Below are 15,088 nucleotides of genomic sequence, written 5' to 3' on the forward strand. Positions count from 1 at the left end.
ATTATAAACGTACAATCATCTTGATAAAAAGTCATCTGACAGTATCAATACTGTTATTCAAATAATGTCGTTTAAAACAATTATTAGCTGGATAAATCCAGGATGTTGTAAACACATCTATATCTTTCCACTGTGGAGATCAATATTTATCGTATATGAATATTTTTAAACTCATGATATTATGTAGATCAACTTGTTGTACCCAAATTCGTCTTATTAAAATACACAAAAAAAGTGCTCTGGTGCAATTTTTTTCTCTCCATGTGTCTAGTGCAAATTTCTTAAAGTGCTACTAAATATGTGCCAAATTAGGCCAATAATAAATATAAAGTGCATTTTTATAAATATGTACATTAACAAACACAATAGATAGTTTTATATTTCTTTAAAAAAAGCAAAATTCATTTCATACAATATCAACAGTGTAAAACATTTTTTTATTTTTATTTCAAATCCAGCCGGATAAAAAACCACTATTAAAAATATATATATGAAAGATTTGTAAAATTGCTTATAAATATAAAACCATCAGTGTTTGTTAAAATTCAAAAAGAGAGTATTTTTTTTTTGAATTTTTTTTTTTAAAACCTTTATTGTGTAAAGAAAGGACAGTTACAGACCCACAACCACGGAGGCCGGTCAGTCAAGCATAGTACCATCAACAACAAATTACACAGCTAATCAGCCGACAACCCGGGGGTACGGCAGCAATGTTTCGTGAGTACGTACAGGCCTGCGGTATAACTAGGATCCCGGAAAGGTTTCACATTTTATAGTTTAATTAAATAAACCCCAAACGAAAAACACAGAAGAGAAGACCGAGGCAAGGCTAGGCATAAAACTGGCAGTTCCCTACGGCAATGGGAGGTGGATAAATAGACACATATTGATGAGATTGAGGAGAAATATCAGGGAGGGCGGGGGGGGGAAGCTCGGCAGTAACTAACACAATGCTACCAAAAAAGCCGAGTACATGGAACACACGATCAAGGAAGATGGAACGCGTCCGGTTGGTCGGTGAAAGGGGGGGTACAAATGTCACCTCGGTATGCATTCCATTGTGCCCATATCCTACCCCATTTCTTGGGCCTGGCGTGGGAAACATACACAACTTTCTCCCTGAACATCGACCAGTCCATATTTTCTTCCCAGCGCAGGAGTGTTGGTGGCCTCGGGGAACCCCATAACTGGGCGATATCACGTTTAGCAACCATATTACCCAATGTGACCCATTGAGTCTGAGCAACAGTGCAATCAGTCGGTTCCCAGACATTCAACAAACAACGCCTGGCCTCAGGCAATAACACTACTCCCGTCACTTCACCCATAACCACATGCACTCGGCGCCAGAATGTCGCCACCTCCGGGCACTCCCAGAGGATATGCAAAAAAGTAGCCAGATTCCCACATCTACGCCTACATAACCCATCCTCAGAGAAACCCATGTGTATCAGTCGTGGGCCCGTGACATATGCCCGATGCAAGATTTTTAGTTGCACCAATCTGAGACGCGCCGGAATCACCACCTCCTTAGGAGATGAAATCGCCGCCTGCCAATCTTCGTCATCTAGTTCTAATCCGTCCAGGGCCCAGAGAGCTTGCAACTGCACAAGGAGATCCGAACGATCATTGATAAGTTTCTTGTAGATGAGAGAGATAGTGCTATCGGGTACATATCCATCAAGCACCCTATCCTCAAGAGGGGATGCCTCCGGAAGAGAGGCGTCAGACAGAAGGACCGAGTTAATCGCATGCCGGACCTGGAGGTACCGGAAATACTCTCTATCACTCAATGCAAATTCTCGCTGCAACGCCTCAAAGGGTTTAACTGCACCCTTGGCCCAAAGATCACCCACCCTGCTGATACCAATGAGGTCCCAGCTGGTAAAGCCCTTCGATTTCCATAGACTACCTAGCGCTTCCGAGGCATACAATGGGGTAGACTTCGTCAACCTACCCGTCCAACCAGTGGCAGCGGTCGCGTTTCCCCACACCCGTACTGCAACCGCCGTAGGGCCCGTGAGACGTTTGCGGCCGGCTCTGGAATAGAGTGCTCGATTGTAATCTCCGCCAGGGAGTTGCCACCTGTCCATCTCAAAAGCTGGATTAGGGACGGGCCCATACATGGCGTGATTCACAGCACTCAATTGGGAAGCCCAATAGTAGCGCTTAATGTCGGGCAGTGCGATACCCCCATCGTACCAAGGCAACGTAAATTTTGCCAGGGCGATGCGTGACCGCCCACCCCAAACCAACCGCCTCTGCAAGCCCTCGATCTCTTGGAAGTAGCTAGCAGGTACCAAGTCAAGTGTATTTTGAATGGCATACAAAAAGCGGGGGAGAGACATCATCTTGAAAAGGGCCGCCCTACCCAAAGGGGACAGTGGCAGGCCACACCACGCCGCAACATCCGAGCGTAGTCGAGAGAGCGGTGGCAGCAAATTCCGCTCATAGCGGGTCTTGGGGTCCAGTGAAATGTAGATCCCCAAGTACTTAAAGCCGTCACTAGAGACCGGTATGGGACATTGGCGAGGAAGAAGGAGCTCATACTCCGTGAGTGGATAAATACAGGATTTAGCCCAATTAATAACCAGACCGGAGTTCCTCCCAAAGGAACGCAGCACATCAAACAGAACGTTCAACGACTTACGAGGGGAGGTGATGTACAACAATATATCATCCGCATAGAGTGAAATACGATCCTCGAAATCAGCTGACCAGCGTATGCCCTTAAGCGATGGTTCCCAGCGCAACCATGCAGCCAGGGGCTCATGGGCAAGAGCGAAGAGAAGCGGCGACAAGGGACAACCCTGTCGTGTTCCCCGTCCAAGGAAAAAGGGCTCAGAAACCCTACCGTTAACCACCACCTGTGCCATCGGCTATTCATACAAAAGTTTAACCCAGCCAATGAATTTAGGGCCGAACCCGAATTCGGCGAGAGCAGCCCACAAATACGGCCATTCGATCGTGTCGAAGGCCATCGAGGCATCAAGGGAAACCAAAATGGCCGGTTCCCGAAGAGGCCCCGCCCTCGCCAAGACGCCGTGAAGACGACGCAGGTTGAGCGCGGTATTTCGGTGGGGTATAAACCCAGACTGATCCGGATGGATCAAGTCTGCTATCACCGTAATCAGCCGATTCGCCAATAATTTAGCAAGAATCTTGGGCTCAACGTTTAAAAGCGAAATCGGCCGGTACGAGGAGCATTGGTCACGGGCTTTCCATCTTTATGAATGGCAACAATGGATGAGAGTCTCTGATCACGGGGAAGAGAGCCAAGATCTCGCGATGATAAAAACATCTTACGGAGATACGGCGCCATTTTGTCTGGGCAAAGTTTATACAGTTCTACCGGTATACCATTGGGGCCCGAAGCCTTACCGGACCGAAGTGAACGGATAGCGAGCGCTACTTCATCAGTAGAGAAATCCGCCTCCATAAGCTCCATGTCAGAATCTGAAAGAACAGGCAGCGCGATATCTCGGAGCAATAGGCGCGAGTTCTCTTCCGGCAGATCGGAGACCGGCGCATACACCACCTGAAAATGACGGGCAAATGTACGGACTATGTCAACCGGGTCCACCACTCCAACACCATCCACATTCTCAACAACAGGCACCACTCTGTTCAATCTATCCCTTTTATCCAGCCATGCAATCAACTTTCCCGCCTTATCACCCACATCATACAGGCGTCCCTGTTGCTCACGGTGCATCGCCCTAGCGGCTTCAGTGACCAAGGTTTTATAATCAAATTGTTTCAGGGCAAGAGAATGCAGCACCTCCGCATTGTCCCCAGTCCCAACCTGATCTTCCAAAGCGGTGATCTCATTTTCCAATTCCACAACAGCGACATTTCTACGTTTCTTTTCGCTGGCAATGAGGGACAAGGCCTGGCCGCGAATCACCGGCTTATAGGCCTCCCACAATATAACTGGGGAGGAAACCGATCCATCATTCTCAGCGAAATAGTAATCCATACATTTCACTAACTCTGATCTAACTGTAGGATTACGGAGGTGCCAGGGGTTAATAGGGGCAACTCGACTCTCGTTGCCGAGCTGCACATTAATCGTCAGCAGAAGCGGAGAGTGATCAGAGATTCCCCTGGCCAAATGCCTAACCTCCCGAACAGAAACCATCTGTGCAGCTGGCATAAGAATATAATCTAGACGCAAGAGGCTTTTGTGTGCACCCGAGTAGAAGGTGTACTGGAGCTGACCGGATGTAATTGCCGCCAGCAGTCAGCGAGTCCCAACATATCCAGCAGCTTCCCTAGCCAGACCTGCGCAGCAGGCAGAGTCCTGGGGGGGCTACGATCCACCTCACCACTAACCACTGAATTAAAGTCGCCGCCCACCACCAACATGTCGCCAGGAAGCCCAAGGATCACATCACCCAGATCAGCAAACGTGACAGATTGCAGGCCAGGGGGGGACATAAACAGACAAAAAGGAGACAGTTTTCCCTTCCCACCGCCCCGTAACGGCCGCATAGCGGCCCCTGTCATCCAATGCAACGTCATCTATTTCCAGCGGGAGGCACGTACCAGAACCCTCACCCCTCTCGAGCCGGAGGTGAATCCCGAGTGAGCTATCATACGGTAACCACGTCTATTTAGTGCACGACAGGCATTGCCCACCAAGTGTGTTTCTTGAAGCAAAATCACATCTGGGGTATAATGTTTCAAGTATTGCAGGACGATACCTCGCTTTATTCTATCTCCCAGACCGTTTACATTCCAACTCAGCAACCTAAGCTCCCCCCCCCCCCATCCCGGCATCGAACACCCAGCCCCCCATGCACGGAAGGAACCCCACAGAATCGACAATGGAAAATATAGCAGCCTCGATCAAAACAAAAAGAGAAGAACCCCCCCACCACCCCTCGGGAACCCCGAAAAACACACCCCCCCACCCTGCACCCCTGCATCAGACCAAAAAGCCACCCCAACTTGCAGTGTGCCAGTCGCCCCATGAAACTAACCTACGAAAAGAGAGAAAAAGTCCCCCGAGGAGGAAGAGGAAACCCGAAGCCCCCCACCCCCGGGTACCCACAGTAATAGTAAGTCTATGAAAGGCCACTGATAGGAGTCCATAATAATCAGTTCGCCGCCGCAGACTCACTCCTCCTGCTCCGCTGGGCCTCCCTCTGCACCTGGAGTACGCACGATGCGATGGCAAAGAGTCCAACCAGTCACTAGCCACGTCAGGGCGATCAAAGAAGAAGGTCCGCTCCTCATACTCAATCCTCAACCGGGCAGGAAAAAGCATAGCGTATTTCAGTCCAATGTCCCTGAGTCGTCTCTTCACCCCGGTGAAACCCATGCGCTGTTTCTGGACTGCCTGGGAGAAGTCCGGGTAAAAACTGACCGAGGCATTGTCGAATTTGATGGGGCCTATGGTCCTAGAAGCTTGCAAGATAGCATCACGGTCACGGAAATTGAAAATCCTGGCGATAATAGGTCTGGGTGCGGCCCCCAGCTTGGGCTTTCCACCGGGAACTCTATGGGCCCGTTCCACCGTGAAAAAGTTAATGAGGCCCTTAGGCATGAGATGTTTAAGGACCAGATCTTCCACCAGAAGGTCCGTGGAGACATCCTGCGGGGTCTCCGGAACCCCCACAATGCGAACGTTATTGCGCCTGGCCCGGCCCTCAAAATCCTCCAAACGGCGGGAAAACTGGTCGTTGGCTGTACGGAGCGTGCGGACCTCAGCCTGAAGGTCCGAGACATCGGTAATCAAGCTGGCAGTTTTGACATCAAGAGATTTGACTCGTTCATTTGTCTTGCCCAAATCGGTTCTTATGGAGGTTAACCTCAATCGCCACCGTATCAATCTTGGCAGCGAGAGTCTCGTACTGATGACCCATGTCGGTCCTAATGTCGGTTCAGGTGAAATATGGCGGCTTTGGCCATTGCGTTGATGTGGCCCTGCATGTTCAGGTTGCCGTCTAAGGTAATTCCCAGGGATTTAGCAGAGTCCACAATGGTAGGAGAGCAGTTTAGCGCTGTGTTAGCCCTGGTCCACACTTGAATGTCTGTATTGGCATTGGGTGGAGAGATTAAGAGGAACTCTGTTTTGTTAGCGTTGAGTTTAAGCTGGTTGGCTGTGAGCCAGTGAACAGTTAGTTTCAAGGCCTCATTCAGGAAATGGATATTCTCTGGAGAAGAGATGTTGATGTAGAGCTGTGTGTCGTCGGCATACATGTGGTAGGAGACATTGGCGGTGCGCAGCACCTCTGAGAGTGGTTCGAGGTACAGATTGAAGAGGGTAGGGGATAAGGTTGATCCTTGGGGGACACCAACTGTGATCGGAGAGGAGGCAGATAGGTTGCCGTTGATCAGGACTCTCTGCGAGCGGTTCTGGAGGAAGTATCGGAAGTAAGCCAGAACAGTGCCATCCAGGTCCATCCTAAGTTTGAGGCGATTCAGGAGAATTTCATGGTTAACCGTGTCAAAAGCAGAGGATAGGTCAAGGAGGATCAAGAGACAGGTTTTGCCTTGGTCAAGGGATTGAAGGGCATCATCCACAATGTGAAGGAGTGTGGTTTCCGTGCTGTGCCCAGGTCTGAAACCAGATTGCAAGTCATCTAGAAGGTGGAAGTTGGAGATGTGTCGACTTAGCTGTTGCTGTACACATTTTTCCAGCACTTTAGCTAGGAGAGGGATGTTGGAGATAGGTCTGTAGTTGTCAGGGGAGGCAGGATCTAAGGTGAAAAAAATCAATGAGCACACCAAACATATCCCCCCTTCTCAAGGTCATAGGCTGCAAATTTCTCTCTACTATAGCCTACAGGGCAATGACATTCAGAGACAGAATGGCAACCTAGCTGGACAGAGCGTAACCATCTGGTCATCCTAAAGTATTCCTGTTGCCGAATTGTACCTCACATGCTTAAATCCATTTCCAATTTAGGTTGACATCACAGCAATTGTTATTAAAAGCGAGCTTTATAGCCTACTGCTGTAAAACTAAGCAGCCCAGGAATGTTCGCTAAAAAAGCTACATTTGACCATTAATAAATAATCCAGCAAGAAATTGGTACAGGTTTTTAATGCATGCTGTCGAGGCCCTGGTAATACAGTGAATACCTACCCCTGTGGTGGCTAAGCTACTGACAAAACAAGCAAAGGAAATATCAACAGAACATGATGCACAATCAGTGAAAAAACGGGGGCAAAGCAGTTGGGCCGCAACACTCTATGATTGCAGATCTCTGCCATCCTATCTCTTCTCGCCCGCCCAACTTGATAATGAAGTGCCAGTTAATTGGTTTGTGCTTTGGCTTAGTCCCGCTGAGGGCATAATGGAACCGGCAGAGGAACGTCGAGGAGAGAATAGGCAATGTTGCCTTTACACCAAGGGGGAGGAATCCTTGACCCATGCGCTCTATATCGGCAGGGTATTGAATCTGCGAAGAAAAATTTGGGCTACAACCAATCTGGCGCATTTTAAACATCCGGAACTGCCAAGGAGTGGTATATACATGCTATGGGGGCTCTTTACAACTGGTGGCTCGCTTTATGAAATTTAGGAAAGCCGTAGCAGTACTGTTGGAGACTGGTCATTAATAAGAGACATAGAATGAGAAATCTGAGCCATTATTTGATTTTAACACCTCAAAAGGTATTTTCTAGTGAGCTTTTATTGATGAAGTATTTATGAGTGATACCGTATTTTTTAATATATAAATTTCTTTTAATTACGATCTTTTATGTATGTAGGTGTCCTTAGAACCTTAGAGGGGGGTCTTCATCAGGACTGGGGTGGTGTAGCGGGGCAGGGTTACCTGGAATAATGAGGTGAAATGAGTGAATAAATAAAGGGGATGTGCTAATGGCGGCAACAATTAATCTTGTCTGCCCTCAATTTATGTACACGAGGCCCACCTTCTCTGGAGCTTATGCGCCCATTTTTGTAATGTTTTTCAGGTTGTCTCGTTCTCCCTGGATTGGAGCCGGCTGGCCCAACCATCCATGTACTATTCACGGTAAATGCTGTTCTCCGGCAACTTCCGCGATTTTTAATTCACTCTTTCGCATGCCCTTTATTTATTCACTCATTTCACCTCATTATTCAAAGTAACCCTGCCCCGCTACACCACCACAGTCCTGATGAAGACACCCCTCTAAGGTTATAAGGACACCTAGCTTTGTATTTGGGGTGAAAACATCGACAACCTACCCTTGTACCAGCTTGCGCCACTATCTGAGGACAACCACATAGGCGCATGGAGCATGGTTTTGCCTGATACTTAATGAACATTCGTTGTTTTTTCTCATCTGGCTCTACAACTAAGCCAGTATTTATTGTTTATAAAGATTTGATCTTGCGACTAGCACCTTTACCCTTCAAACCCTCCCGAATCTTTGCACGTATTTTTTCACACACTCCCTTGCTTCTCCCTCACTTTTTGGGGCACAATGATTTCTTAATATATGATGAAATGTCTGTGTGATATATTGTACTTGCAGGAACACTGTGATTAAATAACAGTGTACCTTCTAAATATATGGATCTTTCTTGTATATATTTTTTCTTATCTTCTTTTCCTTAAATACAATGTGTACTGGGACCCCTCTCTCTATGTACTTGTTTTGATTAGTGGCAATTTATTCCTGCTATAATTCATACCATCTATAAATGGTAAAGTACACACCAAACTAGTCCTTTCAGGTGAAGTAAGTACACTGTTGACCTTTTGTTGTCATGGCTAGTCAAAAATGTTCTCGGCAACCACCCCATGCATTCTGGCCTGCTGTAGTGAACCCCTGCAAGAAGTGGAGTGAGTGGAAGGCCTACTTTTTGAATTTTGTTTACACCATCGACGAAGATGGGAAGATGACACCTGATCGATGAAGATGGGAAGATGACATCTGAAAGAAAAAAAAGGATTTTATTGTATTAAGTGGGTCCAGGTGGTGTGAAAGCTTATGAGGAGAACACTAAAGCTTTAGAGGGTGGTGATGTAAATGTCTTTGATGCCATTATGAATGATTTTGATAATTATTTTGCACCAAAAGTGTGCATTGGTATTCTCGAATATAAATGTTTCCATAGGAAGGAAGAGGAAAATGAAACTGTGGATGAGATTGTCTCAGCTTTGAGGAAATTAGCTGCGGACTGCTAATTTGATCAATTACTGCATCAATTTATCAGAGATCAAGTTGTGATGCATACAAAAGATCCTGTTATCCAGGAGAGGTTATGGATAAATGGTGACGCTGATTTAAAAGATATTTTAAACATTGTTAGGAAGGCTGAAATGCTCAAACAAGAAGCTAAAGAAATTCCAGTTGAAGTTGTTAGCAAAATTAAAACTAAAGGTGCAATCAAGCCCAAGAAAGAGATAGTTAAAAACCAAGATTTCATCAGGAGGGCTAATTTGAGGTGTTTCCACTGCGATAGTCGTCACTCATAGCTTCTAGTAAATCCTGTTCTGCTATCAAGCAGAAATGTTCTAGTTGCGGGTTGCTGGCAATTTCGCTAAGGTTTGCAGAAGGAAAAGGTGAGTGAAATGTGCGGATGATACAGAAAGTAGTTCAAGTGATGAAGAGTCCAAAATCAAAAAACTTAGTATAAGGGAGTGGAGTATTGGGAGGCAGGACCTTGTTTCCAAATAATTTTATTTTAAACATCAATTACAATGGTGACTCGTGCAGAAAGAAACCTCTGTGTTCCATGTCCATTGAGGGAGTTATAGTACAAATGTGTGCAGACCCTGGTTCCCCCTACACTATTTTGGATGAGGAAACCAGGCAGTCTTTTTTTGTTAAGTGTTTAGGTGATAGACTGCTGGAACCAGACATTCGCCCGGAGGGGTTTTACAGAGAAAAGATAGACATGGTAGGTTACATGTCACTAGTCTTCAGGTTTAAAAACAGGGAGGCGATCAGGCGATCAGCAAGTTCTAGGTACCTAAAAAAGGGCTTGCTCTTTTGGGTTGGAAAGATTAAGGGAATTTAGATATAATTCTAAACCCTAATAGCCCTAATCCTGTAATGGTTTTAAATGCTAGTGAGTTATTTTGCAATAATTTTGAGGAAGTTCCAGAACGTTTTTAGTGGTGAACTTGAAAATCTCAATGACTTTGAGCATGTCATTGTTTTAAAACCGGATGCATTTCCTAAGGTGCACAAGGTAAGACACATTCCCGTTTTACTTCGGGAGGATGTGGAGAAGGAGTTAGAGAGGCTAGTCAAGGCTGATATTATTGAGCCCATCAAATCTGCTGAATGGATTTCTCCAATTGTTGTAGCCAGGCGTAGTAATGGTAAACTGAGATTGTGCATTGACTTAAGGCATCTCAATAATATCGTAGTGGACAAGTTTCCACTCCCCAAAATCTCTGAGATGTTGTCCCTTGTCAAAAATGCCAAATGGTTTTCGTCCATTGGCTTATCTGCAGCTTATCATCAGATTTCTTTGGCTAAGGAGAGTAAACAGTTTACAGCATTCATTACGTCTTTTGGAAGCTTCCAGTACGAGAGGCTTCCTTTTGGCTTAGCATCTGATGCTATTTTTCAAAGGCGCATGTACCAACTTTTTGGTAAGTGCAAGAATGTAAAGTGTTTCCAGAATGATATCCTTGTTTTTGGTGGAGACAGGCAGGAACACGATAAAATTTTGGAGGAAGTTCTGGGAATTTTGAAAACTAAGGGGTTGAGTGTAGAACATTCTAAGAGCAAGTTTCTAGTGAAGTCCGTTACATATTTAGGCCATGTTCTTAGGGTGATGGCGTTTCCCCCAAGCCTTCTTTGTTAGATGCTATTCCCGATGCTCACTGTCCATAGAATAGAGAGGTCAGATCGTTCCTAGGACTTGTGGTGTTTTATTCAAAATTTGTCAGGGATTTCTCTAGCAAAGTTTTTGCATTAGGCAACTTAAGAGCAGAGTGAAATTTCTATTGGGTGAGGAGTGCCAACAGGAGATTGAGGATATTAGGAATGCAACTGTTCAGGCTCCTGCTCTCAAAGGGTTTGACCCTGAGCTGGACAATGTTGTTACAGTTGACGCCAGTAATAAGGGGCTGGGTGGAATTTTGTCCCAGATAAGTGCTAATGGTAAGGAAGCCTTTATAGCATACGCCTCCCATGCCTTATCTCCCACCAAGGAGAAATTCTCAGTTATTGACAGTGGGGGAAACCGTGTGAAGTACGTACTGAACACAAACCCTCAGTTAAATTGCTAACCACAGAAGGACTTTTTAATGCCTTTGCCAAGATTGCGAGAATGTCTAGTCGTTTGCAAGACTTTATTTACAAAGTTGCATACATTCCTGGGAAGAAAAATATTATTGCTGACTTTTTGTCAAAGTTACCTGTTGATCTGCAAGAGTGTGATGGTTGCAACTGGAATTACGAACAGATTGCTTTAATTCATGATCAAGGGTTGCATAATGTAAATGAGAAGGAATGGAAGAGACTTTACAACTTGGGCAAAGATTTACAAAGTCTGTTGGGGTTTGTTGAACGTGGTTGGCCAAGAAACTCAGGTGTGCTGGATGTTTTAAAATATTTTGGGGAATTTCGACACGAACATTTCGTTATCAAAGGGTCCATCCATAGAGGTGATAAAATTGTTCCTCCTTCCTCTTTGAGATCAGATATTGTTAAACTGTGACAGGAGGAACATTGTGTAATCGTCAGGACTAAACAGAGAGTAAACCAATGGTATTGATGACCTGGGATGGATGTATTCATCGAAAGGATTGTGCGGAATGCGTATGGTGTGCTAATTCTGACAAGTCCCTAGTCATTAGAGACGTAACATGTGTGAATCAATAGTGCCCATCAAACCATGGCACACTGTGGCTGTAGATATTATGGGACCCATTGGTGCTGAGACAAAGTATATTATTGCTCTCATTGACGTTTTTTCAAGGTGGCCTGTTATCAAAATTGTGAACAAGAATACTTCTGAGGAAGTTTTGGAATTTCTCGACAATGTGTTCATTGAGGAAGGCCTGCCTGCACGAATGGTGTCTGACAATGGTATTCAATTTGTATCTAATCTCTCAAAGGAGTATTTTGACAGAGTAGGGATCAAGCACAGGACAACTTCCCTATATAATCCCAGCAGTAATAACATGATAGAGAGAATCCGCAGGATGCTGAAGAATGCAATTAAAATGGCTGTCAAGAACAGCAGCAAGTGGAAGATTCAAGTTTTCCGGACCTTTTGGATGTACAGAACTACACCGCATGATGCCTTAGAAGTGTGCCCTTTTGAGGTTATGAAAGGTTGTGGTGCAAGAACCAAGTGTAACCCTGAGTGGATGTCAGAAGCTGCAGTCAGTACTGTGCCCGTGGATGTTGTGAGATCCAGAATTTTGAAGAAGCCCAAGAAGTATAAGGAGATGTTTGATAGTAAACAAGGTTCAAAGGGCGCTACCATCAATATCTGTTGTTGGGTCAAAATTAAAAAATCTAGGAAGGTGAGGAAGAGTGAGCGCCAATTTTCGGAACCCTTGAGAGCCACGTAAGTTTTGAGAAATGCTGTGCAATTGAGTGTTGGTAAAGTCTAGAATTTGAGACGTGTTGCTGTTTTTCACAATGGTTTGAATTCTGTGGGAAATGGAAACAGAGGTTGCAATAATATGTCTCGGAATGCTCATTCAGAGTGGGACATGCGTGCTGATGATGCAGGGCTGAGTGATCATGCCACCATTAATAATGTGGATACTGCAGGTACCAGGGGTGATGAAGTCGTTGACAGTGGCTATGCTGTGGAGGAGCAAAGCATGGATGTTAGTTCTGGTGGTGTGGTTGGTGGAGAAGGCGAGCGCACTGAGGGGCGTGACAAGCGTGTACGCAACAAACCCAAATGGATGTCAGATTTCATTTGTGATGAAGTATGTAAAAAATGATTTTCTCTATTCGGTTGTTTTTTTCTTTTGTTATTTTAAGGGGAAATATGTGTTGTGTTTACCTTTCTAATGTATGCTATTTAATGCATGTGTGTGTTCCATGCTCCGCACCCAGCTCCTAGCCCAAGTCAGTGATTTTATCGAGATAGCTGGCAGCGGACGTTAGGAGCTGGACGATGGATGAAGGGTCTCCCCTTCTTGCTGCACCAGTGCTTCTTTTTCTGGAATAAAGAAATTACTCCTTCACCCGTGTGCGGCTCCACTTTACAACGCCCTTTGCTTTTGCGTATACCCACCAACTGACCCTCGGCTGTCATTCCACTGAATTCCCTTTCCCCACCATTCCAATTCAATACTGGTACATGTCAGTCAGTCAGTCCCCCTATGTTCCACATTCCTGTGCGGCAATGCCACAGGTTTATAGGCCTGGAATGAGCAAATCAATAGATTACCTCTTGAACCATCACAAAAAAAAAAACCGCTAAAGAGTCTGCCTAAGTGACTGAGATTGAGAAAAATTATCTGGTTGTGATTGTTGACTCACTGAAATGGAAGCAAAGCATGGAAGGCATGGTGGTGAGGACTCCGTAGGACGATTACCTCTCAATTACCAAGACGGCTACAGTGAAGAATGAACGTCAGAACATCCTTATAGGGTAGTGTAACCGCAGGGAGGAAGCCATGAGTGCGAACGGCATCATACAATGCGTGAAGTGAACTATCTTAATATGAGGAAAGGATCATTGTGTGCTCCTAATAGTTGCCATAATGGCATCACTGCAACCTTGGTTTCAGGCATTCTGAAACTCACTGACGGGGGATACCAGCAGGTGAAAAGTTTGCTGTATGGCTGAATTAGAAAGCAACAAGCAAATTGGCTAAGAAAAGATCCCCCATCTTCAGTGTCTTGCATCTGTGGTAACTTTTCTTGCTCCCCCCACCCCTCATCCCCCCCCCACCCCGCTCCAATTACGTCATACATTTCAAATACCCCAGATTGCGCTAGTACATTTGACATCTGCAGGTAAGGAAACACCCAGGCTAAACAAGATGCTGGCAGCACCTGGTATTTCGACGGAGATCTGAAGGCATAACGGCCCTATTCCAAAACAATGAGTTTGCTTCATTCATTACAGTCAGACTCCCTTAGATCATACCTCAATGCCCCCAAGCCAATGGGAAGTCAAGTGCCTCTTGAAGACATTGAAAAAAGTCCTGAGAAATGCTAAACTAGAACCTGGCAACATTACGTGGACAATTATACAAATGTCTGCTGGAATAGCACAACTTTCTCAATGCACCCAAGTCCGACAGAGTGATGACACCATCACATTCACCTTTTGTGGCGACCTAATGTAAATTACTTTTTAAAAACAATTCTCTTCTGAAAAACACAACCTGAGGGGGCATTAAGATAGAACTCTTAAGTTTACCAGGTCCATGGTTTAGGGGCAGTCACATCTCTTTCTCTTGCATTCTGGGATTTGTAAAATCAGAACTGCAAATCTCGGAACACAAAACAAGTTGTACTGAGCTACTCATGTGTGGACCTGGCAACACGAGAGCTCGGTGGATATACGAGAATGTGCCCGACTATTTGATATCTATCTGCATAACCACTAATCTTCGAAAAATACATAAATGACACTCAGAGCAAATCCTGGACGTCTGGTGGCTTTCACCATTACTGCGGAAGCCTGTTCTTTTTCAAGTCAAAACTTTCCTTTCCTGCCTTTCAACGCCACTCTTAACTCTGCGGATCGAAGAAAGGGATACATCCTCTTTTACTTTTATAAGCGCAACGGAGAGTTGTGTTGTTTAGAAACTTGCCGGGGGAGTAGTAGTCATGGTAAGTAAGCTATTTTACTTGCCTGTATGTGAAACTGCACTCCCTCATCTCCTCCTCTAAACTGTGTACGAGTCCTAGGTTACATGGACACAGTAAAAAGACTATCGCACCCATGAAATTAGAGCAGGAGACTACATGCAGTGGGAAGACTAGCACCAGACGATTATTTTCTTTTACTGAAATAATTTATATTTTTTTAAATAAAAAAACGTAATCGGTCGTATTATCCCGGTTACATACCTGTGTTGTGAAATATTTCGGGTCTCAACGAAAACCCGTTTCCATTGCTCTTCAGCTGTCTTCGGAGCAGTGCCCTATTGGGTAGCTCGAACGGCTCTTCCGGAGGGCCGCCCAATCAGGGAGAGCAAAC

The 15,088-nt window shown here is 45.3% G+C and overlaps 1 protein-coding gene across 2 annotated transcripts in view; it reads right to left on the minus strand.

Annotated features, from left to right (window-relative positions):
• The window catches only part of SPATA6 (spermatogenesis associated 6), a 373,911-nt gene extending 358,823 nt beyond the window's left edge, over nucleotides 1-15,088 (minus strand). Inside the window, exon 1 of one of the 2 annotated variants that reach the window (XM_086952403.1) lies at nucleotides 14,959-15,088. The gene's annotated coding sequence lies outside the window, so the exon portion shown is untranslated. Of the gene's footprint in view, nucleotides 1-14,740; nucleotides 14,810-14,958 lie in introns of those variants that run through there. The other variant, XM_086952404.1, reaches the window with a different exon arrangement.

The sequence above is a fragment of the Lissotriton vulgaris genome, chromosome 1_1 (genome assembly GCF_964263255.1).
Source record: "Lissotriton vulgaris chromosome 1_1, aLisVul1.2, whole genome shotgun sequence".
NCBI classification, from domain to species: domain Eukaryota; kingdom Metazoa; phylum Chordata; class Amphibia; order Caudata; family Salamandridae; genus Lissotriton; species Lissotriton vulgaris.